This window comes from Hyla sarda, unplaced genomic scaffold, assembly GCF_029499605.1.
Source record: "Hyla sarda isolate aHylSar1 unplaced genomic scaffold, aHylSar1.hap1 scaffold_687, whole genome shotgun sequence".
NCBI classification, from domain to species: domain Eukaryota; kingdom Metazoa; phylum Chordata; class Amphibia; order Anura; family Hylidae; genus Hyla; species Hyla sarda.
The window spans coordinates 161,556-186,517 of record NW_026610704.1 but is presented as its reverse complement, the minus strand read 5'-3'; the positions used below and the strand labels follow the sequence as shown (position 1 = coordinate 186,517).

Genomic DNA, 24,962 nt, shown 5'->3' with positions numbered 1-24,962 from the left:
TTTTTTTTCATGTTTTTTTACGTTTTTCTCCTTTTCGCCTCTTTTCTGGGCGTATTATTCTTCTTTTTCTTCTTTTTTTTCGTCTAATGCATACCCCATCAGTGCAGCAATGCTTATTCAATACCGCCAGCAGATGGAGACACTGGGGGATAATTTTCTAAGGATTTATACTGATTTTTCCTGTCTGAATTGTCGCACAGAAAGTTGCAGGCCAAATATGTGTGACATTTCTGCGACTTTAGCTTCTAGAGCATTTTTACAACATTATACATAGGTGCTGAATACATAAAAAGCGACTGTTCAGCGACAGACAAGTCGCATCGGCTGAAAGTAGGCCAGAATGTCAGTCCATGTTGGAGCAGGTTTAGATACAGTCTAAAGTATAGATCTCAAAGTCTGTGCACAGAATTTAGCAAGGGCCTCGCACCTTCTGATGCATCAGGTAGGTGCACAATAGCATAGCCTAACCCTCTGTACTTTGGTCTATATTGATGCGGGACATAGACAGCCAGCTGATGACCAATCCATTAGTGCAATGGATGGCTGGAAGCATTTGTCTTTGCCTTTGCAATACCACAGAAGCAATGCATGGTCAATGTACAGCAATGACACACCTGTGTGAACAGCCAGGAGACCCCCCCCCCCCCCCCCCCATGTTATGTTACATAGTTACATAGTTAGTACGGTCGAAAAAAGACATATGTCCATCAAGTTCAACCAGGGAATTAAGGGGTAGGGGTGTGGCGCGATATTGGGGAAGGGATGAGATTTTATATTTCTTCATAAGCATTAATCTTATTTTGTCAATTAGGAACATTCAGCACCCACCCGCTATCAAGGCAGCTGCCTATCATGTCATGCCCTACCTGCACAGGTGTGCTGGCTACTCAAATGATCCAATTAAGGAGGCCATTTAGTCAGCAGCAGCAGAAGTCCTGTGCCTGGACGCTCCAACAGCGGCCAGACACAAGCAGAAGCAGAAGCAGCAGCACCACCTTTTGTTTTTTGGCTGCAGCAGCAGCAAGGCCCACAGGGCTGGCTAGCTGGCTAGCCAGCAAGCAGGTAGCAATGAAAGTAGGAATCTTTCTTTTTAACCCTGTAAGGGGGTGGTGCACTGTACCCGAAGATACTGCCATATCGGGTCAATGCATAGGCGACGGAAGCAAGCTTCGAAATCGGCCCCCGTTCTCAAAAATCCATTTAATATATGGTCCCCAGATAGGGGACGTATCAGATATTAAACTGATAAGAACAGATACTACACTTGATCTTAGCCAAAAGGCCGAGAAGCGATAACCGTGAAAGGGGCGGCCCAACAAGGTGCCCTTCATGGGCACTATCACTGCTTGCTGTCAGGGAGGCTGCCAGACAATTTTCCATGCACACTCTGGGCTGGGGGCAGTCAACCACCAGTACACACAGCAGAACCTAAACCCATACCATTATTGCTAAGCAGCAAGACAGGGCCCATTGCACTCCCACGGGGCCTTTTTAAATGCAATCCATAACCCGGATTTGCCAGGAACCCTTCTTACTCCTCCTACTTGCATGTGACACTGGGCTTAGGATCTGCATAGGAAACACACACACAAGCACACACCTACCTTTGTTGCCTGCAGATGCCTCCTTGGCTGTCCCCAAATGGTATCAAACCAACACCCACGGGAAGCTGTAAGCATAGAGGACATGCCTGCACCCCATTGGACTTACCTGTGTGGGTTAAATCCGGGTTATTTGACAACCTATGGCGGTGATGGTTCTGCTCAGGCAGAGCAGTGCTGATGCTCCTCATAAAGCTGTCGCTGCTGTGAAGGTTCTAGGTGACATCACAAATCCCTATGGTTACATACACAACAAAGCTGGGTTGTTGTTGTTTACACTCTGCAAGGCCTGTGGGAAGTGAGTGACATCATAGCACTGTAGTTCTGAGGGTTCTAGATGGATGCAACAATCTCCTGTTGCTTCTATGAAGGCCATAATAGACGACATCACCAAACAGCTCCATAGTCACATACACAGCAAAGGAGAGATGTTGTTTACACCTAGTGATGTCAGTGGTATTGAGTGACATCACAGCACAGTGCTAAGGCTCCTGGGCCTGGACACAGCAGCGGCTGCAATATCTCAACGGAGAATACGTTTATATATATGTGTGTGTGTGCGCGTATATATATATATATATATATATATATATATATATATATATATATTTCTCCGCCGAAATCACTTTTAAACCCATTTCCACCTTTTTTTCCCTTCTCTTCCTCTTACTTTTTTTTCACGTTTTTTTTACGTTTTTCTCCTTTTCGCCTCTTTTCTGGGCGTATTATTCTTCTTTTTCTTCTTTTTTTTCGTCTAATGCATACCCCATCAGTGCAGCAATGCTTATTCAATACCGCCAGCAGATGGAGACACTGGGGGATAATTTTCTAAGGATTTATACTGATTTTTCCTGTCTGAATTTGTCGCACAGAAAGTTGCAGGCCAAATATGTGTGACATTTCTGCGACTTTAGCTTCTAGAGCATTTTTACAACATTATACATAGGTGCTGAATACATAAAAAGCGACTGTTCAGCGACAGACAAGTCGCATCGGCTGAAAGTAGGCCAGAATGTCAGTCCATGTTGGAGCAGGTTTAGATACAGTCTAAAGTATAGATCTCAAAGTCTGTGCACAGAATTTAGCAAGGGCCTCGCACCTTCTGATGCATCAGGTAGGTGCACAATAGCATAGCCTAACCCTCTGTACTTTGGTCTATATTGATGCGGGACATAGACAGCCAGCTGATGACCAATCCATTAGTGCAATGGATGGCTGGAAGCATTTGTCTTTGCCTTTGCAATACCACAGAAGCAATGCATGGTCAATGTACAGCAATGACACACCTGTGTGAACAGCCAGGAGACCCCCCCCCCCCCCCCCATGTTATGTTACATAGTTACATAGTTAGTACGGTCGAAAAAGACATATGTCCATCAAGTTCAACCAGGGAATTAAGGGTAGGGGTGTGGCGCGATATTGGGGAAGGGATGAGATTTTATATTTCTTCATAAGCATTAATCTTATTTTGTCAATTAGGAACATTCAGCACCCACCCGCTATCAAGGCAGCTGCCTATCATGTCATGCCCTACCTGCACAGGTGTGCTGGCTACTCAAATGATCCAATTAAGGAGGCCATTTAGTCAGCAGCAGCAGAAGTCCTGTGCCTGGACGCTACAACAGCGGCCAGACACAAGAAGAAGCAGAAGCAGCAGAAGCAGCAGCAGCACCACCTTTTGTTTTTTGGCTGCAGCAGCAGCAAGGCCCACAGGGCTGGCTAGCTGGCTAGCCAGCAAGCAGGTAGCAATGAAAGTAGGAATCTTTCTTTTTAACCCTGTAAGGGGGTGGTGCACTGTACCCGAAGATACTGCCATATCGGGTCAATGCATAGGGCGACGGAAGCAAGCTTCGAAATCGGCCCCCGTTCTCAAAAATCCATTTAATATATGGTCCCCAGATAGGGGACGTATCAGATATTAAACTGATAAGAACAGATACTACACTTGATCTTAGCCAAAAGGCCGAGAAGAAAGGGGCGGGCCCAACAAGGTGCCCTTCATGGGCACTATCACTGCTTGCTGTCAGGGAGGCTGCCAGACAATTTTCCATGCACACTCTGGGCTGGGGGGCAGTCAACCACCAGTACACACAGCAGAACCTAAACCCATACCATTATTGCTAAGCAGCAAGACAGGGGCCCATTGCACTCCCACGGGGCCTTTTTAAATGCAATCCATAACCCGGATTTGCCAGGAACCCTTCTTACTCCTCCTACTTGCATGTGACACTGGGCTTAGGATCTGCATAGGAAACACACACACAAGCACACACCTACCTTTGTTGCCTGCAGATGCCTCCTTGGCTGTCCCCAAACGGTATCAAACCAACACCCACGGGAAGCTGTAAGCATAGAGGACATGCCTGCACCCCATTGGACTTACCTGTGTGGGTTAAATCCGGGTTATTTGACAACCTATGGCGGTGATGGTTCTGCTCAGGCAGAGCAGTGCTGATGCTCCTCATAAAGCTGTCGCTGCTGTGAAGGTTCTAGGTGACATCACAAATCCCTATGGTTACATACACAACAAAGCTGGGTTGTTGTTGTTTACACTCTGCAAGGCCTGTGGAAGTGAGTGACATCATAGCACTGTAGTTCTGAGGGGTTCTAGATGGATGCAACAATCTCCTGTTGCTTCTATGAAGGCCATAATAGACGACATCACCAAACAGCTCCATAGTCACATACACAGCAAAGGAGAGATGTTGTTTACACCTAGTGATGTCAGTGGTATTGAGTGACATCACAGCACAGTGCTAAGGCTCCTGGGCCTGGACACAGCAGCGGCTGCAATATCTCAACGGAGAATACGTTTATATATATGTGTGTGTGTGCGCGTATATATATATATATATATATATATATATATATATATATATATATATTTCTCCGCCGAAATCACTTTTAAACCCATTTCCACCTTTTTTTCCCTTCTCTTCCTCTTACTTTTTTTTCACGTTTTTTTACGTTTTTCTCCTTTTCGCCTCTTTTCTGGGCGTATTATTCTTCTTTTTCTTCTTTTTTTTCGTCTAATGCATACCCCATCAGTGCAGCAATGCTTATTCAATACCGCCAGCAGATGGAGACACTGGGGGATAATTTTCTAAGGATTTATACTGATTTTTCCTGTCTGAATTTGTCGCACAGAAAGTTGCAGGCCAAATATGTGTGACATTTCTGCGACTTTAGCTTCTAGAGCATTTTTACAACATTATACATAGGTGCTGAATACATAAAAAGCGACTGTTCAGCGACAGACAAGTCGCATCGGCTGAAAGTAGGCCAGAATGTCAGTCCATGTTGGAGCAGGTTTAGATACAGTCTAAAGCATAGATCTCAAAGTCTGTGCACAGAATTTAGCAAGGGCCTCGCACCTTCTGATGCATCAGGTAGGTGCACAATAGCATAGCCTAACCCTCTGTACTTTGGTCTATATTGATGCGGGACATAGACAGCCAGCTGATGACCAATCCATTAGTGCAATGGATGGCTGGAAGCATTTGTCTTTGCCTTTGCAATACCACAGAAGCAATGCATGGTCAATGTACAGCAATGACACACCTGTGTGAACAGCCAGGAGACCCCCCCCCCCCCCCCCCCCCCCCCCCATGTTATGTTACATAGTTACATAGTTAGTACGGTCGAAAAAAGACATATGTCCATCAAGTTCAACCAGGGAATTAAGGGGTAGGGGTGTGGCGCGATATTGGGGAAGGGATGAGATTTTATATTTCTTCATAAGCATTAATCTTATTTTGTCAATTAGGAACATTCAGCACCCACCCGCTATCAAGGCAGCTGCCTATCATGTCATGCCCTACCTGCACAGGTGTGCTGGCTACTCAAATGATCCAATTAAGGAGGCCATTTAGTCAGCAGCAGCAGAAGTCCTGTGCCTGGACGCTCCAACAGCGGCCAGACACAAGCAGAAGCAGAAGCAGCAGAAGCAGCAGCAGCACCACCTTTTGTTTTTTGGCTGCAGCAGCAGCAAGGCCCACAGGGCTGGCTAGCTGGCTAGCCAGCAAGCAGGTAGCAATGAAAGTAGGAATCTTTCTTTTTTAACCCTGTAAGGGGGTGGTGCACTGTACCCGAAGATACTGCCATATCGGGTCAATGCATAGGGCGACGGAAGCAAGCTTCGAAATCGGCCCCCGTTCTCAAAAATCCATTTAATATATGGTCCCCAGATAGGGGACGTATCAGATATTAAACTGATAAGAACAGATACTACACTTGATCTTAGCCAAAAGGCCGAGAAGCGATAACCGTGAAAGGGGCGGGCCCAACAAGGTGCCCTTCATGGGCACTATCACTGCTTGCTGTCAGGGAGGCTGCCAGACAATTTTCCATGCACACTCTGGGCTGGGGGGCAGTCAACCACCAGTACACACAGCAGAACCTAAACCCATACCATTATTGCTAAGCAGCAAGACAGGGGCCCATTGCACTCCCACGGGGCCTTTTTAAATGCAATCCATAACCCGGATTTGCCAGGAACCCTTCTTACTCCTCCTACTTGCATGTGACACTGGGCTTAGGATCTGCATAGGAAACACACACACAAGCACACACCTACCTTTGTTGCCTGCAGATGCCTCCTTGGCTGTCCCCAAACGGTATCAAACCAACACCCACGGGAAGCTGTAAGCATAGAGGACATGCCTGCACCCCATTGGACTTACCTGTGTGGGTTAAATCCGGGTTATTTGACAACCTATGGCGGTGATGGTTCTGCTCAGGCAGAGCAGTGCTGATGCTCCTCATAAAGCTGTCGCTGCTGTGAAGGTTCTAGGTGACATCACAAATCCCTATGGTTACATACACAACAAAGCTGGGTTGTTGTTGTTTACACTCTGCAAGGCCTGTGGAAGTGAGTGACATCATAGCACTGTAGTTCTGAGGGTTCAAGATGGATGCAACAATCTCCTGTTGCTTCTATGAAGGCCGTAATAGACGACATCACCAAACAGCTCCATAGTCACATACACAGCAAAGGAGAGATGTTGTTTACACCTAGTGATGTCAGTGGTATTGAGTGACATCACAGCACAGTGCTAAGGCTCCTGGGCCTGGACACAGCAGCGGCTGCAATATCTCAACGGAGAATACGTTTATATCTATGTGTGTGTGTGCGCATATATATATATATATATATATATATATATATATATATATATATATATTTCTCCGCCGAAATCACTTTTAAACCCATTTCCACCTTTTTTTCCCTTCTCTTCCTCTTACTTTTTTTTCACGTTTTTTTACGTTTTTCTCCTTTTCGCCTCTTTTCTGGGCGTATTATTCTTCTTTTTCTTCTTTTTTTTCGTCTAATGCATACCCCATCAGTGCAGCAATGCTTATTCAATACCGCCAGCAGATGGAGACACTGGGGGATAATTTTCTAAGGATTTATACTGATTTTTCCTGTCTGAATTTGTCGCACAGAAAGTTGCAGGCCAAATATGTGTGACATTTCTGCGACTTTAGCTTCTAGAGCATTTTTACAACATTATACATAGGTGCTGAATACATAAAAAGCGACTGTTCAGCGACAGACAAGTCGCATCGGCTGAAAGTAGGCCAGAATGTCAGTCCATGTTGGAGCAGGTTTAGATACAGTCTAAAGCATAGATCTCAAAGTCTGTGCACAGAATTTAGCAAGGGCCTCGCACCTTCTGATGCATCAGGTAGGTGCACAATAGCATAGCCTAACCCTCTGTACTTTGGTCTATATTGATGCGGGACATAGACAGCCAGCTGATGACCAATCCATTAGTGCAATGGATGGCTGGAAGCATTTGTCTTTGCCTTTGCAATACCACAGAAGCAATGCATGGTCAATGTACAGCAATGACACACCTGTGTGAACAGCCAGGAGACCCCCCCCCCCCATGTTATGTTACATAGTTACATAGTTAGTACGGTCGAAAAAAGACATATGTCCATCAAGTTCAACCAGGGAATTAAGGGGTAGGGGTGTGGCGCGATATTGGGGAAGGGATGAGATTTTATATTTCTTCATAAGCATTAATCTTATTTTGTCAATTAGGAACATTCAGCACCCACCCGCTATCAAGGCAGCTGCCTATCATGTCATGCCCTACCTGCACAGGTGTGCTGGCTACTCAAATGATCCAATTAAGGAGGCCATTTAGTCAGCAGCAGCAGAAGTCCTGTGCCTGGACGCTCCAACAGGGGCCAGACACAAGCAGAAGCAGAAGCAGCAGAAGCAGCAGCAGCACCACCTTTTGTTTTTTGGCTGCAGCAGCAGCAAGGCCCACAGGGCTGGCTAGCTGGCTAGCCAGCAAGCAGGTAGCAATGAAAGTAGGAATCTTTCTTTTTAACCCTGTAAGGGGGTGGTGCACTGTACCCGAAGATACTGCCATATCGGGTCAATGCATAGGGCGACGGAAGCAAGCTTCGAAATCGGCCCCCGTTCTCAAAAATCCATTTAATATATGGTCCCCAGATAGGGGACGTATCAGATATTAAACTGATAAGAACAGATACTACACTTGATCTTAGCCAAAAGGCCGAGAAGCGATAACCGTGAAAGGGGCGGGCCCAACAAGGTCCCCTTCATGGGCACTATCACTGCTTGCTGTCAGGGAGGCTGCCAGACAATTTTCCATGCACACTCTGGGCTGGGGGGCAGTCAACCACCAGTACACACAGCAGAACCTAAACCCATACCATTATTGCTAAGCAGCAAGACAGGGGCCCATTGCACTCCCACGGGGCCTTTTTAAATGCAATCCATAACCCGGATTTGCCAGGAACCCTTCTTACTCCTCCTACTTGCATGTGACACTGGGCTTAGGATCTGCATAGGAAACACACACACAAGCACACACCTACCTTTGTTGCCTGCAGATGCCTCCTTGGCTGTCCCCAAACGGTATCAAACCAACACCCACGGGAAGCTGTAAGCATAGAGGACATGCCTGCACCCCATTGGACTTACCTGTGTGGGTTAAATCCGGGTTATTTGACAACCTATGGCGGTGATGGTTCTGCTCAGGCAGAGCAGTGCTGATGCTCCTCATAAAGCTGTCGCTGCTGTGAAGGTTCTAGGTGACATCACAAATCCCTATGGTTACATACACAACAAAGCTGGGTTGTTGTTGTTTACACTCTGCAAGGCCTGTGGAAGTGAGTGACATCATAGCACTGTAGTTCTGAGGGTTCTAGATGGATGCAACAATCTCCTGTTGCTTCTATGAAGGCCATAATAGACGACATCACCAAACAGCTCCATAGTCACATACACAGCAAAGGAGAGATGTTGTTTACACCTAGTGATGTCAGTGGTATTGAGTGACATCACAGCACAGTGCTAAGGCTCCTGGGCCTGGACACAGCAGCGGCTGCAATATCTCAACGGAGAATACGTTTATATCTATGTGTGTGTGTGCGCATATATATATATATATATATATATATATATATATATATATATATTTCTCCGCCGAAATCACTTTTAAACCCATTTCCACCTTTTTTTCCCTTCTCTTCCTCTTACTTTTTTTTCACGTTTTTTTACGTTTTTCTCCTTTTCGCCTCTTTTCTGGGCGTATTATTCTTCTTTTTCTTCTTTTTTTTCGTCTAATGCATACCCCATCAGTGCAGCAATGCTTATTCAATACCGCCAGCAGATGGAGACACTGGGGGATAATTTTCTAAGGATTTATACTGATTTTTCCTGTCTGAATTTGTCGCACAGAAAGTTGCAGGCCAAATATGTGTGACATTTCTGCGACTTTAGCTTCTAGAGCATTTTTACAACATTATACATAGGTGCTGAATACATAAAAAGCGACTGTTCAGCGACAGACAAGTCGCATCGGCTGAAAGTAGGCCAGAATGTCAGTCCATGTTGGAACAGGTTTAGATACAGTCTAAAGTATAGATCTCAAAGTCTGTGCACAGAATTTAGCAAGGGCCTCGCACCTTCTGATGCATCAGGTAGGTGCACAATAGCATAGCCTAACCCTCTGTACTTTGGTCTATATTGATGCGGGACATAGACAGCCAGCTGATGACCAATCCATTAGTGCAATGGATGGCTGGAAGCATTTGTCTTTGCCTTTGCAATACCACAGAAGCAATGCATGGTCAATGTACAGCAATGACACACCTGTGTGAACAGCCAGGAGACCCCCCCCCCCCCCCCCATGTTATGTTACATAGTTACATAGTTAGTACGGTCGAAAAAAGACATATGTCCATCAAGTTCAACCAGGGAATTAAGGGGTAGGGGTGTGGCGCGATATTGGGGAAGGGATGAGATTTTATATTTCTTCATAAGCATTAATCTTATTTTGTCAATTAGGAACATTCAGCACCCACCCGCTATCAAGGCAGCTGCCTATCATGTCATGCCCTACCTGCACAGGTGTGCTGGCTACTCAAATGATCCAATTAAGGAGGCCATTTAGTCAGCAGCAGCAGAAGTCCTGTGCCTGGACGCTCCAACAGGGGCCAGACACAAGCAGAAGCAGAAGCAGCAGAAGCAGCAGCAGCACCACCTTTTGTTTTTTGGCTGCAGCAGCAGCAAGGCCCACAGGGCTGGCTAGCTGGCTAGCCAGCAAGCAGGTAGCAATGAAAGTAGGAATCTTTCTTTTTAACCCTGTAAGGGGGTGGTGCACTGTACCCGAAGATACTGCCATATCGGGTCAATGCATAGGGCGACGGAAGCAAGCTTCGAAATCGGCCCCCGTTCTCAAAAATCCATTTAATATATGGTCCCCAGATAGGGGACGTATCAGATATTAAACTGATAAGAACAGATACTACACTTGATCTTAGCCAAAAGGCCGAGAAGCGATAACCGTGAAAGGGGCGGGCCCAACAAGGTCCCCTTCATGGGCACTATCACTGCTTGCTGTCAGGGAGGCTGCCAGACAATTTTCCATGCACACTCTGGGCTGGGGGGCAGTCAACCACCAGTACACACAGCAGAACCTAAACCCATACCATTATTGCTAAGCAGCAAGACAGGGGCCCATTGCACTCCCACGGGGCCTTTTTAAATGCAATCCATAACCCGGATTTGCCAGGAACCCTTCTTACTCCTCCTACTTGCATGTGACACTGGGCTTAGGATCTGCATAGGAAACACACACACAAGCACACACCTACCTTTGTTGCCTGCAGATGCCTCCTTGGCTGTCCCCAAACGGTATCAAACCAACACCCACGGGAAGCTGTAAGCATAGAGGACATGCCTGCACCCCATTGGACTTACCTGTGTGGGTTAAATCCGGGTTATTTGACAACCTATGGCGGTGATGGTTCTGCTCAGGCAGAGCAGAGCTGATGCTCCTCATAAAGCTGTCGCTGCTGTGAAGGTTCTAGGTGACATCACAAATCCCTATGGTTACATACACAACAAAGCTGGGTTGTTGTTGTTTACACTCTGCAAGGCCTGTGGAAGTGAGTGACATCATAGCACTGTAGTTCTGAGGGTTCAAGATGGATGCAACAATCTCCTGTTGCTTCTATGAAGGCCGTAATAGACGACATCACCAAACAGCTCCATAGTCACATACACAGCAAAGGAGAGATGTTGTTTACACCTAGTGATGTCAGTGGTATTGAGTGACATCACAGCACAGTGCTAAGGCTCCTGGGCCTGGACACAGCAGCGGCTGCAATATCTCAACGGAGAATACGTTTATATCTATGTGTGTGTGTGCGCATATATATATATATATATATATATATATATATATTTCTCCGCCGAAATCACTTTTAAACCCATTTCCACCTTTTTTTCCCTTCTCTTCCTCTTGCTTTTTTTTCACGTTTTTTTACGTTTTTCTCCTTTTCGCCTCTTTTCTGGGCGTATTATTCTTCTTTTTCTTCTTTTTTTTCGTCTAATGCATACCCCATCAGTGCAGCAATGCTTATTCAATACCGCCAGCAGATGGAGACACTGGGGGATAATTTTCTAAGGATTTATACTGATTTTTCCTGTCTGAATTTGTCGCACAGAAAGTTGCAGGCCAAATATGTGTGACATTTCTGCGACTTTAGCTTCTAGAGCATTTTTACAACATTATACATAGGTGCTGAATACATAAAAAGCGACTGTTCAGCGACAGACAAGTCGCATCGGCTGAAAGTAGGCCAGAATGTCAGTCCATGTTGGAGCAGGTTTAGATACAGTCTAAAGCATAGATCTCAAAGTCTGTGCACAGAATTTAGCAAGGGCCTCGCACCTTCTGATGCATCAGGTAGGTGCACAATAGCATAGCCTAACCCTCTGTACTTTGGTCTATATTGATGCGGGACATAGACAGCCAGCTGATGACCAATCCATTAGTGCAATGGATGGCTGGAAGCATTTGTCTTTGCCTTTGCAATACCACAGAAGCAATGCATGGTCAATGTACAGCAATGACACACCTGTGTGAACAACCAGGAGACCCCCCCCCCCCCCCCATGTTATGTTACATAGTTACATAGTTAGTACGGTCGAAAAAAGACATATGTCCATCAAGTTCAACCAGGGAATTAAGGGGTAGGGGTGTGGCGCGATATTGGGGAAGGGATGAGATTTTATATTTCTTCATAAGCATTAATCTTATTTTGTCAATTAGGAACATTCAGCACCCACCCGCTATCAAGGCAGCTGCCTATCATGTCATGCCCTACCTGCACAGGTGTGCTGGCTACTCAAATGATCCAATTAAGGAGGCCATTTAGTCAGCAGCAGCAGAAGTCCTGTGCCTGGACGCTCCAACAGGGGCCAGACACAAGCAGAAGCAGAAGCAGCAGAAGCAGCAGCAGCACCACCTTTTGTTTTTTGGCTGCAGCAGCAGCAAGGCCCACAGGGCTGGCTAGCTGGCTAGCCAGCAAGCAGGTAGCAATGAAAGTAGGAATCTTTCTTTTTAACCCTGTAAGGGGGTGGTGCACTGTACCCGAAGATACTGCCATATCGGGTCAATGCATAGGGCGACGGAAGCAAGCTTCGAAATCGGCCCCCGTTCTCAAAAATCCATTTAATATATGGTCCCCAGATAGGGGACGTATCAGATATTAAACTGATAAGAACAGATACTACACTTGATCTTAGCCAAAAGGCCGAGAAGCGATAACCGTGAAAGGGGCGGGCCCAACAAGGTCCCCTTCATGGGCACTATCACTGCTTGCTGTCAGGGAGGCTGCCAGACAATTTTCCATGCACACTCTGGGCTGGGGGGCAGTCAACCACCAGTACACACAGCAGAACCTAAACCCATACCATTATTGCTAAGCAGCAAGACAGGGGCCCATTGCACTCCCACGGGGCCTTTTTAAATGCAATCCATAACCCGGATTTGCCAGGAACCCTTCTTACTCCTCCTACTTGCATGTGACACTGGGCTTAGGATCTGCATAGGAAACACACACACAAGCACACACCTACCTTTGTTGCCTGCAGATGCCTCCTTGGCTGTCCCCAAACGGTATCAAACCAACACCCACGGGAAGCTGTAAGCATAGAGGACATGCCTGCACCCCATTGGACTTACCTGTGTGGGTTAAATCCGGGTTATTTGACAACCTATGGCGGTGATGGTTCTGCTCAGGCAGAGCAGTGCTGATGCTCCTCATAAAGCTGTCGCTGCTGTGAAGGTTCTAGGTGACATCACAAATCCCTATGGTTACATACACAACAAAGCTGGGTTGTTGTTGTTTACACTCTGCAAGGCCTGTGGAAGTGAGTGACATCATAGCACTGTAGTTCTGAGGGTTCAAGATGGATGCAACAATCTCCTGTTGCTTCTATGAAGGCCGTAATAGACGACATCACCAAACAGCTCCATAGTCACATACACAGCAAAGGAGAGATGTTGTTTACACCTAGTGATGTCAGTGGTATTGAGTGACATCACAGCACAGTGCTAAGGCTCCTGGGCCTGGACACAGCAGCGGCTGCAATATCTCAACGGAGAATACGTTTATATCTATGTGTGTGTGTGCGCATATATATATATATATATATATATATATATATATATATATATATATATTTCTCCGCCGAAATCACTTTTAAACCCATTTCCACCTTTTTTTCCCTTCTCTTCCTCTTACTTTTTTTTCACGTTTTTTTACGTTTTTCTCCTTTTCGCCTCTTTTCTGGGCGTATTATTCTTCTTTTTCTTCTTTTTTTTCGTCTAATGCATACCCCATCAGTGCAGCAATGCTTATTCAATACCGCCAGCAGATGGAGACACTGGGGGATAATTTTCTAAGGATTTATACTGATTTTTCCTGTCTGAATTTGTCGCACAGAAAGTTGCAGGCCAAATATGTGTGACATTTCTGCGACTTTAGCTTCTAGAGCATTTTTACAACATTATACATAGGTGCTGAATACATAAAAAGCGACTGTTCAGCGACAGACAAGTCGCATCGGCTGAAAGTAGGCCAGAATGTCAGTCCATGTTGGAGCAGGTTTAGATACAGTCTAAAGCATAGATCTCAAAGTCTGTGCACAGAATTTAGCAAGGGCCTCGCACCTTCTGATGCATCAGGTAGGTGCACAATAGCATAGCCTAACCCTCTGTACTTTGGTCTATATTGATGCGGGACATAGACAGCCAGCTGATGACCAATCCATTAGTGCAATGGATGGCTGGAAGCATTTGTCTTTGCCTTTGCAATACCACAGAAGCAATGCATGGTCAATGTACAGCAATGACACACCTGTGTGAACAGCCAGGAGACCCCCCCCCCCCCCATGTTATGTTACATAGTTACATAGTTAGTACGGTCGAAAAAAGACATATGTCCATCAAGTTCAACCAGGGAATTAAGGGGTAGGGGTGTGGCGCGATATTGGGGAAGGGATGAGATTTTATATTTCTTCATAAGCATTAATCTTATTTTGTCAATTAGGAACATTCAGCACCCACCCGCTATCAAGGCAGCTGCCTATCATGTCATGCCCTACCTGCACAGGTGTGCTGGCTACTCAAATGATCCAATTAAGGAGGCCATTTAGTCAGCAGCAGCAGAAGTCCTGTGCCTGGACGCTCCAACAGGGGCCAGACACAAGCAGAAGCAGAAGCAGCAGAAGCAGCAGCAGCACCACCTTTTGTTTTTTGGCTGCAGCAGCAGCAAGGCCCACAGGGCTGGCTAGCTGGCTAGCCAGCAAGCAGGTAGCAATGAAAGTAGGAATCTTTCTTTTTAACCCTGTAAGGGGGTGGTGCACTGTACCCGAAGATACTGCCATATCGGGTCAATGCATAGGGCGACGGAAGCAAGCTTCGAAATCGGCCCCCGTTCTCAAAAATCCATTTAATATATGGTCCCCAGATAGGGGACGTATCAGATATTAAACTGATAAGAACAGATACTACACTTGATCTTAGCCAAAAGGCCGAGAAGCGATAACCGTGAAAGGGGCGGGCCCAACAAGGTCCCCTTCATGGGCACTATCACTGCTTGCTGTCAGGGAGGCTGCCAGACAATTTTCCATGCACACTCTGGGCTGGGGGGCAGTCAACCACCAGTACACACAGCAGAACCTAAACCCATACCATTATTGCTAAGCAGCAAGACAGGGGCCCATTGCACTCCCACGGGGCCTTTTTAAATGCAATCCATAACCCGGATTTGCCAGGAACCCTTCTTACTCCTCCTACTTGCATGTGACACTGGGCTTAGGATCTGCATAGGAAACACACACACAAGCACACACCTACCTTTGTTGCCTGCAGATGCCTCCTTGGCTGTCCCCAAACGGTATCAAACCAACACCCACGGGAAGCTGTAAGCATAGAGGACATGCCTGCACCCCATTGGACTTACCTGTGTGGGTTAAATCCGGGTTATTTGACAACCTATGGCGGTGATGGTTCTGCTCAGGCAGAGCAGTGCTGATGCTCCTCATAAAGCTGTCGCTGCTGTGAAGGTTCTAGGTGACATCACAAATCCCTATGGTTACATACACAACAAAGCTGGGTTGTTGTTGTTTACACTCTGCAAGGCCTGTGGAAGTGAGTGACATCATAGCACTGTAGTTCTGAGGGTTCAAGATGGATGCAACAATCTCCTGTTGCTTCTATGAAGGCCGTAATAGACGACATCACCAAACAGCTCCATAGTCACATACACAGCAAAGGAGAGATGTTGTTTACACCTAGTGATGTCAGTGGTATTGAGTGACATCACAGCACAGTGCTAAGGCTCCTGGGCCTGGACACAGCAGCGGCTGCAATATCTCAACGGAGAATACGTTTATATCTATGTGTGTGTGTGCGCATATATATATATATATATATATATATATATATATATATATATTTCTCCGCCGAAATCACTTTTAAACCCTTTTCCACCTTTTTTTCCCTTCTCTTCCTCTTACTTTTTTTTCACGTTTTTTTACGTTTTTCTCCTTTTCGCCTCTTTTCTGGGCGTATTATTCTTCTTTTTCTTCTTTTTTTTCGTCTAATGCATACCCCATCAGTGCAGCAATGCTTATTCAATACCGCCAGCAGATGGAGACACTGGGGGATAATTTTCTAAGGATTTATACTGATTTTTCCTGTCTGAATTTGTCGCACAGAAAGTTGCAGGCCAAATATGTGTGACATTTCTGCGACTTTAGCTTCTAGAGCATTTTTACAACATTATACATAGGTGCTGAATACATAAAAAGCGACTGTTCAGCGACAGACAAGTCGCATCGGCTGAAAGTAGGCCAGAATGTCAGTCCATGTTGGAGCAGGTTTAGATACAGTCTAAAGCATAGATCTCAAAGTCTGTGCACAGAATTTAGCAAGGGCCTCGCACCTTCTGATGCATCAGGTAGGTGCACAATAGCATAGCCTAACCCTCTGTACTTTGGTCTATATTGATGCGGGACATAGACAGCCAGCTGATGACCAATCCATTAGTGCAATGGATGGCTGGAAGCATTTGTCTTTGCCTTTGCAATACCACAGAAGCAATGCATGGTCAATGTACAGCAATGACACACCTGTGTGAACAGCCAGGAGACCCCCCCCCCCCCCCCCCATGTTATGTTACATAGTTACATAGTTAGTACGGTCGAAAAAAGACATATGTCCATCAAGTTCAACCAGGGAATTAAGGGGTAGGGGTGTGGCGCGATATTGGGGAAGGGATGAGATTTTATATTTCTTCATAAGCATTAATCTTATTTTGTCAATTAGGAACATTCAGCACCCACCCGCTATCAAGGCAGCTGCCTATCATGTCATGCCCTACCTGCACAGGTGTGCTGGCTACTCAAATGATCCAATTAAGGAGGCCATTTAGTCAGCAGCAGCAGAAGTCCTGTGCCTGGACGCTCCAACAGGGGCCAGACACAAGCAGAAGCAGAAGCAGCAGAAGCAGCAGCAGCACCACCTTTTGTTTTTTGGCTGCAGCAGCAGCAAGGCCCACAGGGCTGGCTAGCTGGCTAGCCAGCAAGCAGGTAGCAATGAAAGTAGGAATCTTTCTTTTTAACCCTGTAAGGGGGTGGTGCACTGTACCCGAAGATACTGCCATATCGGGTCAATGCATAGGGCGACGGAAGCAAGCTTCGAAATCGGCCCCCGTTCTCAAAAATCCATTTAATATATGGTCCCCAGATAGGGGACGTATCAGATATTAAACTGATAAGAACAGATACTACACTTGATCTTAGCCAAAAGGCCGAGAAGCGATAACCGTGAAAGGGGCGGGCCCAACAAGGTCCCCTTCATGGGCACTATCACTGCTTGCTGTCAGGGAGGCTGCCAGACAATTTTCCATGCACACTCTGGGCTGGGGGGCAGTCAACCACCAGTACACACAGCAGAACCTAAACCCATACCATTATTGCTAAGCAGCAAGACAGGGGCCCATTGCACTCCCACGGGGCCTTTTTAAATGCAATCCATAACCCGGATTTGCCAGGAACCCTTCTTACTCCTCCTACTTGCATGTGACACTGGGCTTAGGATCTGCATAGGAAACACACACACAAGCACACACCTACCTTTGTTGCCTGCAGATGCCTCCTTGGCTGTCCCCAAACGGTATCAAACCAACACCCACGGGAAGCTGTAAGCATAGAGGACATGCCTGCACCCCATTGGACTTACCTGTGTGGGTTAAATCCGGGTTATTTGACAACCTATGGCGGTGATGGTTCTGCTCAGGCAGAGCAGTGCTGATGCTCCTCATAAAGCTGTCGCTGCTGTGAAGGTTCTAGGTGACATCACAAATCCCTATGGTTACATACACAACAAAGCTGGGTTGTTGTTGTTTACACTCTGCAAGGCCTGTGGAAGTGAGTGACATCATAGCACTGTAGTTCTGAGGGTTCAAGATGGATGCAACAATCTCCTGTTGCTTCTATGAAGGCCGTAATAGACGACATCACCAAACAGCTCCATAGTCACATACACAGCAAAGGAGAGATGTTGTTTACACCTAGTGATGTCAGTGGTATTGAGTGACATCACAGCACAGTGCTAAGGCTCCTGGGCCTGGACACAGCAGCGGCTGCAATATCTCAACGGAGAATACGTTTATATCTATGTGTGTGTGTGCGCATATATATATATATATATATATATATATATATATATATATATATATATATATATTTCTCCGCCGAAATCACTTTTAAACCCATTTCCACCTTTTTTTCCCTTCTCTTCCTCTTACTTTTTTTTCACGTTTTTTTACGTTTTTCTCCTTTTCGCCTCTTTTCTGGGCGTATTATTCTTCTTTTTCTTCTTTTTTTTCGTCTAATGCATACCCCATCAGTGCAGCAATGCTTATTCAATACCGCCAGCAGATGGAGACACTGGGGGATAATTTTCTAAGGATTTATACTGATTTTTCCTGTCTGAATTTGTCGCACAGAAAGTTGCAGGCCAAATATGTGTGACATTTCTGCGACTTTAGCTTCTAGAGCATTTTTACAACATTATACATAGGTGCTGAATACATAAAAAGCGACTGTTCAGCGACAGACAAGTCGCATCGGCTGAAAGTAGGCCAGAATGTCAGTCCATGTTGGAGCAGGTTTAGATACAGTCTAAAGCATAGATCTCAAAGTCTGTGCACAGAATTTAGCAAGGGCCTCGCACCTTCTGATGCATCAGGTAGGTGCACAATAGCATAGCCTAACCCTCTGTACTTTGGTCTATATTGATGCGGGACATAGACAGCCAGCTGATGACCAATCCATTAGTGCAATGGATGGCTGGAAGCATTTGTCTTTGCCTTTGCAATACCACAGAAGCAATGCATGGTCAATGTACAGCAATGACACACCTGTGTGAACAGCCAGGAGACCCCCCCCCCCCCCATGTTATGTTACATAGTTACATAGTTAGTACGGTCGAAAAAAGACATATGTCCATCAAGTTCAACCAGGGAATTAAGGGGTAGGGGTGTGGCGCGATATTGGGGAAGGGATGAGATTTTATATTTCTTCATAAGCATTAATCTTATTTTGTCAATTAGGAACATTCAGCACCCACCCGCTATCAAGGCAGCTGCCTATCATGTCATGCCCTACCTGCACAGGTGTGCTGGCTACTCAAATGATCCAATTAAGGAGGCCATTTAGTCAGCAGCAGCAGAAGTCCTGTGCCTGGACGCTCCAACAGGGGCCAGACACAAGCAGAAGCAGAAGCAGCAGAAGCAGCAGCAGCACCACCTTTTGTTTTTTGGCTGCAGCAGCAGCAAGGCCCACAGGGCTGGCTAGCTGGCTAGCCAGCAAGCAGGTAGCAATGAAAGTAGGAATCTTTCTTTTTAACCCTGTAAGGGGGTGGTGCACTGTACCCGAAGATACTGCCATATCGGGTCAATGCATAGGGCGACGGAAGCAAGCTTCGAAATCGGCCCCCGTTCTCAAAAATCCATTTAATATATGGTCCCCAGATAGGGGACGTATCAGATATTAAACTGATAAGAACAGATTTTTTTTTTTTTTTTATCTAAAGCCGAGGAACGTGCTTTCGATTCACCCAAAGTGCAAGAAAAAGTGCAAACGTGTTACACTAAAAAAACGTGCACAAAGGATGCGGTCTATCGCAAGCCCTTCTCCGATAGGAGAGAGGCCCCCCAACAAACCTTACCCTTCGCCTTCGGACCAAAAGGTACCTGCGAGGTTCCAGGTTCGATGTCCCTTTTCGCCGAAGCTACTAGGGGACCACAAATGCTCCCGGCATCCCCCTTGGCGTTAGCCAAGGTATCTGCCCGCAGAGCCGATTACGGTAGGTACCCTGCCAAAGCAGGAGTACCCGGGGTGTTTGCAGGGAGGTGCGGAACCTAATGGCCACACACACCTCCCCTAGACCGCCAGGAGGGACACCCAGAAGGGCTACCGCATCCTGACCAATCCTGTGAACACACAACACGCAAAAAGTGACACAGTGAGACAAAAAAGAAATAAATAAGTGAATGTGTGCAGATATACTGCCCGGACATCCGGCCGGATCTATAAAAATTTCTCTGATCCTAGCCAGAAGGCCGGGAATCAAGAGGTGAGTGCCACAAGGTGAAGAGATTATGGTGCCCGTGCTTCAACTCAGTGAGCCTATCCTCCCAGTGAGTTTCGGCACCTCGGGGTCACCACTCCCCGAGGCACAAAAGTACCTCGGCTCTAGACCCTCTCAGCCTCATGGCGAGACCCGGAGGGAACAGGTCACATCGGGGCAGCCGTCGAGCTGATTCCTCAGAACCAGCCCCGGAAAGCCCTGGTACACCTGCATCCTCCATGCAGCACCCATCCCCACCAGCCCCATACCGGCGTTACTGTCCACCGGCATGAAAAACTGATAAGAACAGATACTACACTTGATCTTAGCCAAAAGGCCGAGAAGCGATAACCGTGAAAGGGGCGGGCCCAACAAGGTCCCCTTCATGGGCACTATCACTGCTTGCTGTCAGGGAGGCTGCCAGACAATTTTGTATGCACACTCTGGGCTGGGGGGCAGTCAACCACCAGTACACACAGCAGAACCTAAACCCATACCATTATTGCTAAGCAGCAAGACAGGGGCCCATTGCACTCCCACGGGGCCTTTTTAAATGCAATCCATAACCCGGATTTGCCAGGAACCCTTCTTACTCCTCCTACTTGCATGTGACACTGGGCTTAGGATCTGCATAGGAAACACACACACAAGCACACACCTACCTTTGTTGCCTGCAGATGCCTCCTTGGCTGTCCCCAAACGGTATCAAACCAACACCCACGGGAAGCTGTAAGCATAGAGGACATGCCTGCACCCCATTGGACTTACCTGTGTGGGTTAAATCCGGGTTATTTGACAACCTATGGCGGTGATGGTTCTGCTCAGGCAGAGCAGTGCTGATGCTCCTCATAAAGCTGTCGCTGCTGTGAAGGTTCTAGGTGACATCACAAATCCCTATGGTTACATACACAACAAAGCTGGGTTGTTGTTGTTTACACTCTGCAAGGCCTGTGGAAGTGAGTGACATCATAGCACTGTAGTTCTGAGGGTTCAAGATGGATGCAACAATCTCCTGTTGCTTCTATGAAGGCCGTAATAGACGACATCACCAAACAGCTCCATAGTCACATACACAGCAAAGGAGAGATGTTGTTTACACCTAGTGATGTCAGTGGTATTGAGTGACATCACAGCACAGTGCTAAGGCTCCTGGGCCTGGACACAGCAGCGGCTGCAATATCTCAACGGAGAATACGTTTATATCTATGTGTGTGTGTGCGCATATATATATATATATATATATATATATATATATATATATATATATATTTCTCCGCCGAAATCACTTTTAAACCCATTTCCACCTTTTTTTCCCTTCTCTTCCTCTTACTTTTTTTTCACGTTTTTTTACGTTTTTCTCCTTTTCGCCTCTTTTCTGGGCGTATTATTCTTCTTTTTCTTCTTTTTTTTCGTCTAATGCATACCCCATCAGTGCAGCAATGCTTATTCAATACCGCCAGCAGATGGAGACACTGGGGGATAATTTTCTAAGGATTTATACTGATTTTTCCTGTCTGAATTTGTCGCACAGAAAGTTGCAGGCCAAATATGTGTGACATTTCTGCGACTTTAGCTTCTAGAGCATTTTTACAACATTATACATAGGTGCTGAATACATAAAAAGCGACTGTTCAGCGACAGACAAGTCGCATCGGCTGAAAGTAGGCCAGAATGTCAGTCCATGTTGGAGCAGGTTTAGATACAGTCTAAAGCATAGATCTCAAAGTCTGTGCACAGAATTTAGCAAGGGCCTCGCACCTTCTGATGCATCAGGTAGGTGCACAATAGCATAGCCTAACCCTCTGTACTTTGGTCTATATTGATGCGGGACATAGACAGCCAGCTGATGACCAATCCATTAGTGCAATGGATGGCTGGAAGCATTTGTCTTTGCCTTTGCAATACCACAGAAGCAATGCATGGTCAATGTACAGCAATGACACACCTGTGTGAACAGCCAGGAGACCCCCCCCCCCCCCCCATGTTATGTTACATAGTTACATAGTTAGTACGGTCGAAAAAAGACATATGTCCATCAAGTTCAACCAGGGAATTAAGGGGTAGGGGTGTGGCGCGATATTGGGGAAGGGATGAGATTTTATATTTCTTCATAAGCATTAATCTTATTTTGTCAATTAGGAACATTCAGCACCCACCCGCTATCAAGGCAGCTGCCTATCATGTCATGCCCTACCTGCACAGGTGTGCTGGCTACTCAAATGATCCAATTAAGGAGGCCATTTAGTCAGCAGCAGCAGAAGTCCTGTGCCTGGACGCTCCAACAGGGGCCAGACACAAGCAGAAGCAGAAGCAGCAGAAGCAGCAGCAGCACCACCTTTTGTTTTTTGGCTGCAGCAGCAGCAAGGCCCACAGGGCTGGCTAGCTGGCTAGCCAGCAAGCAGGTAGCAATGAAAGTAGTAATCTTTCTTTTTAACCCTGTAAGGGGGTGGTGCACTGTACCCGAAGATACTGCCATATCGGGTCAATGCATAGGGCGACGGAAGCAAGCTTCGAAATCGGCCCCCGTTCTCAAAAATCCATTTAATATATGGTCCCCAGATAGGGGACGTATCAGATATTAAACTGATAAGAACAGATTTTTTGATTGAAAGAGCTTTATTTTCCGTTCAGTCATTACAAGTCGTACAATAAATTACAGTCACACAAAGCATGATAGTACAATACACAGCAAAGGTTCCCTAAGCTATACATCGCACACCATGCTACTCTAACATTCAGCTCAATCCTGCAATATAAAGGCACAAGAGATCAAACAAAAACCAAATAATACACTCTGTGATCGGGGTAGGGGTGTGGGCGACTATGTGGGGGTAGGGAGGGGGCGGATCACAGGGCCAAACTGTTGGGCTGTATCTTCAGGGAGACATGGGAGAAGGAGAGGGGTCTTCACTCCTCTTCTTCCTCATCAACGGCCGAGCTGTCCAAGATGGAATAGTCTCTAAGCAGGTTCTTGATGAACCTGCGGCAGTCCCGGACGGACATGTTTTCCCTGTTGATCACGAGGCGGTTCCTGGCAAGCCACACTGCGTCCTTAAAACAGTTCATAAGGCGCCAGGCCTCCTGGATGGCCTCCACGTCGTGGGTCCCAGGGAACAGGCCGTAAAGCACCGAATGGTACGATAGGCAGCTCCTGGGCACTGAGTCTCTGAGTTCCTGTTCTAGGGCGTTCAACAGACCCTGTGCAAAGGGGCACTGCCAAAACACGTGGAAAGATGTTTCCTCCACGTAGGGGCAACGGGGGCAGTACCGGGTCTTGCACAGGTTGCGGGCATGCATGAATGACCTGAGAGAGAGACCTCCCATGACGGCCATCCACGACAAGTCCTTGTGTCCATTGGTAAGCCGCTTTGAGGCCACATTGTTCCAAACTGTCTCTGCAGTGGCTGCGGGGAGTCCCGGAACCAGCTCGGTCGAGTCCTTAGCTCGGATGAGCTTGTGGATTGTCTTTGGCTTCCATAGGTCTGGTTTCAGTCCTTCCAGCTGATGCTCCCTCACAAACCGGACAACATCCCCATAGAACCAGGGAGTGTTCCAGTTGTAAGGGATGGAGCTGTCCCACTTGTCCCAGCCCAGCTGTCTCCAGAGGGGCATGAGAAGCAAGCGAGACATGGACCTGCCCGCTGAGCCAGTCTTTTCAACAAGAGTCCGCTGCACCGTGACACATGCAAAGGAGGCCCTCAGCAGAGCGGGGATGTCGGGTATTCCCTTCCCACCCTTGCGGGGTTCCTTGTACATCACGGTCCTCTTGACTCTGTCCATTTTGCCCCAGACGAAGCCAAACACTGTCCGGGTGATGGCCTTGCAAACGGTGGTATGGGGAGGCCAGGCCTGTGCGGTATATTGGAGCACAGGCAAAACTTCACTCCGCAGGACAAGTGCCTTGCCTTCCATCGTGAGCTTTCTGGAGCTCCACAGTCCGATCTTTGAGTTTATCCTTCCTAGTCGGTCTTGCCAAGACTTAAGGGCCGCTCCTTCCTTCCCGAACCAGACTCCAAGAATTTGAATGAAGTCCGGCTTAATAGTAAAGGGGGAAGGGGGCGGAAGAAGCCAGGTGCCACTCCCCGAAGAGCATGGCCTCCGACTTCCCGCAGTTGACTTTTGCCCCCGAAGCTCTGCCGAAGTCCTCGCAGGTCTGGACGAGTGCAGTCACCGAACGCTGGTCAGCGCAGAAGACGGTCACGTCGTCCATGTAGAGCGAGCACTTGACCTCGTGGCGATCTGGTCCTGGTGCGGTGATCCCTCTGATCTCTCCATTCTGCCGGATAGTCTCAGCGAAGAGCTCTATAACACAAACAAAAAGGAGAGGTGAAAGAGGGCAGCCTTGTCTAACCCCTGAAAGAATAGGAAAGGGGTCAGTCTTCCAGCCGTTCACCAACACCGTGCTGTAAATGTCAAAATACATAACGTTAACAAAAGAGCAAAACATCTTCCCCAGACCCAGCCTGCGCAAAACCCTGTCCATGAATGCGTGGGAGACACGGTCGAACGCCTTCTCCTGATCTAAGCTGACCAGGGCGGCGCGGCCCCCGCGGTCCTGGATGTAATGGACCGTGTCTCTCACAAGGGCAAGGCTGTCGGCAATCCTGCGGCCAGGAATGCTGCAGGTCTGGTCCGGATGGACGATCTGCCCCATGACAGGTTTCAGCCTGTTGGCCAGCACCTTGGCGAGGATCTTGTAGTCCACGTTCAGGAGAGAGATGGGACGCCAGTTTTTCAGGTCACATCTCTCCCCCTTCCGCTTATACAAGATCGTGATCATCCCTTCCCTCAACGACGGAGGCATTCTGCCCCCCACCACCATCTCCTCGTACACCTCCAACAGGTCCGGACAGATCAGGTCACCCAGCGCTACGTAGAGCTC

The 24,962-nt window shown here is 47.1% G+C and overlaps 10 non-coding genes and 1 pseudogene across 10 annotated transcripts; all 11 read right to left on the bottom strand.

Annotated features, from left to right (window-relative positions):
• Positions 1–1,104: 1,104 nt before the first annotated feature.
• LOC130343560 (U2 spliceosomal RNA) lies at positions 1,105–1,294 on the bottom strand. Its single transcript, XR_008882859.1, has one exon. It is a non-coding gene; the product is annotated as a U2 spliceosomal RNA (small nuclear RNA).
• A 2,091-nt stretch (positions 1,295–3,385) lies between these two features.
• Positions 3,386–3,576, bottom strand: LOC130343554 (U2 spliceosomal RNA). Its single transcript, XR_008882853.1, has one exon. It is a non-coding gene; the product is annotated as a U2 spliceosomal RNA (small nuclear RNA).
• A 2,097-nt stretch (positions 3,577–5,673) lies between these two features.
• Positions 5,674–5,864, bottom strand: LOC130343630 (U2 spliceosomal RNA). The gene has a single exon (XR_008882914.1). It is a non-coding gene; the product is annotated as a U2 spliceosomal RNA (small nuclear RNA).
• A 2,091-nt stretch (positions 5,865–7,955) lies between these two features.
• Positions 7,956–8,146, bottom strand: LOC130343628 (U2 spliceosomal RNA). Its single transcript, XR_008882913.1, has one exon. It is a non-coding gene; the product is annotated as a U2 spliceosomal RNA (small nuclear RNA).
• Positions 8,147–10,238: 2,092 nt separating this feature from the next.
• Positions 10,239–10,429, bottom strand: LOC130343627 (U2 spliceosomal RNA). Its single transcript, XR_008882912.1, has one exon. It is a non-coding gene; the product is annotated as a U2 spliceosomal RNA (small nuclear RNA).
• Positions 10,430–12,510: 2,081 nt separating this feature from the next.
• On the bottom strand, positions 12,511–12,701 carry LOC130343626 (U2 spliceosomal RNA). The gene has a single exon (XR_008882911.1). It is a non-coding gene; the product is annotated as a U2 spliceosomal RNA (small nuclear RNA).
• Positions 12,702–14,794: 2,093 nt separating this feature from the next.
• LOC130343625 (U2 spliceosomal RNA) lies at positions 14,795–14,985 on the bottom strand. Its single transcript, XR_008882910.1, has one exon. It is a non-coding gene; the product is annotated as a U2 spliceosomal RNA (small nuclear RNA).
• Positions 14,986–17,076: 2,091 nt separating this feature from the next.
• Positions 17,077–17,267, bottom strand: LOC130343623 (U2 spliceosomal RNA). The gene has a single exon (XR_008882908.1). It is a non-coding gene; the product is annotated as a U2 spliceosomal RNA (small nuclear RNA).
• Positions 17,268–19,366: 2,099 nt separating this feature from the next.
• Positions 19,367–19,548, bottom strand: LOC130343568 (U2 spliceosomal RNA). The gene has a single exon (XR_008882863.1). It is a non-coding gene; the product is annotated as a U2 spliceosomal RNA (small nuclear RNA).
• A 693-nt stretch (positions 19,549–20,241) lies between these two features.
• Positions 20,242–20,429, bottom strand: LOC130343577 (U2 spliceosomal RNA). Its single transcript, XR_008882866.1, has one exon. It is a non-coding gene; the product is annotated as a U2 spliceosomal RNA (small nuclear RNA).
• A 2,095-nt stretch (positions 20,430–22,524) lies between these two features.
• LOC130343564 (U2 spliceosomal RNA) lies at positions 22,525–22,698 on the bottom strand (annotated as a pseudogene).
• Positions 22,699–24,962: the final 2,264 nt, after the last annotated feature.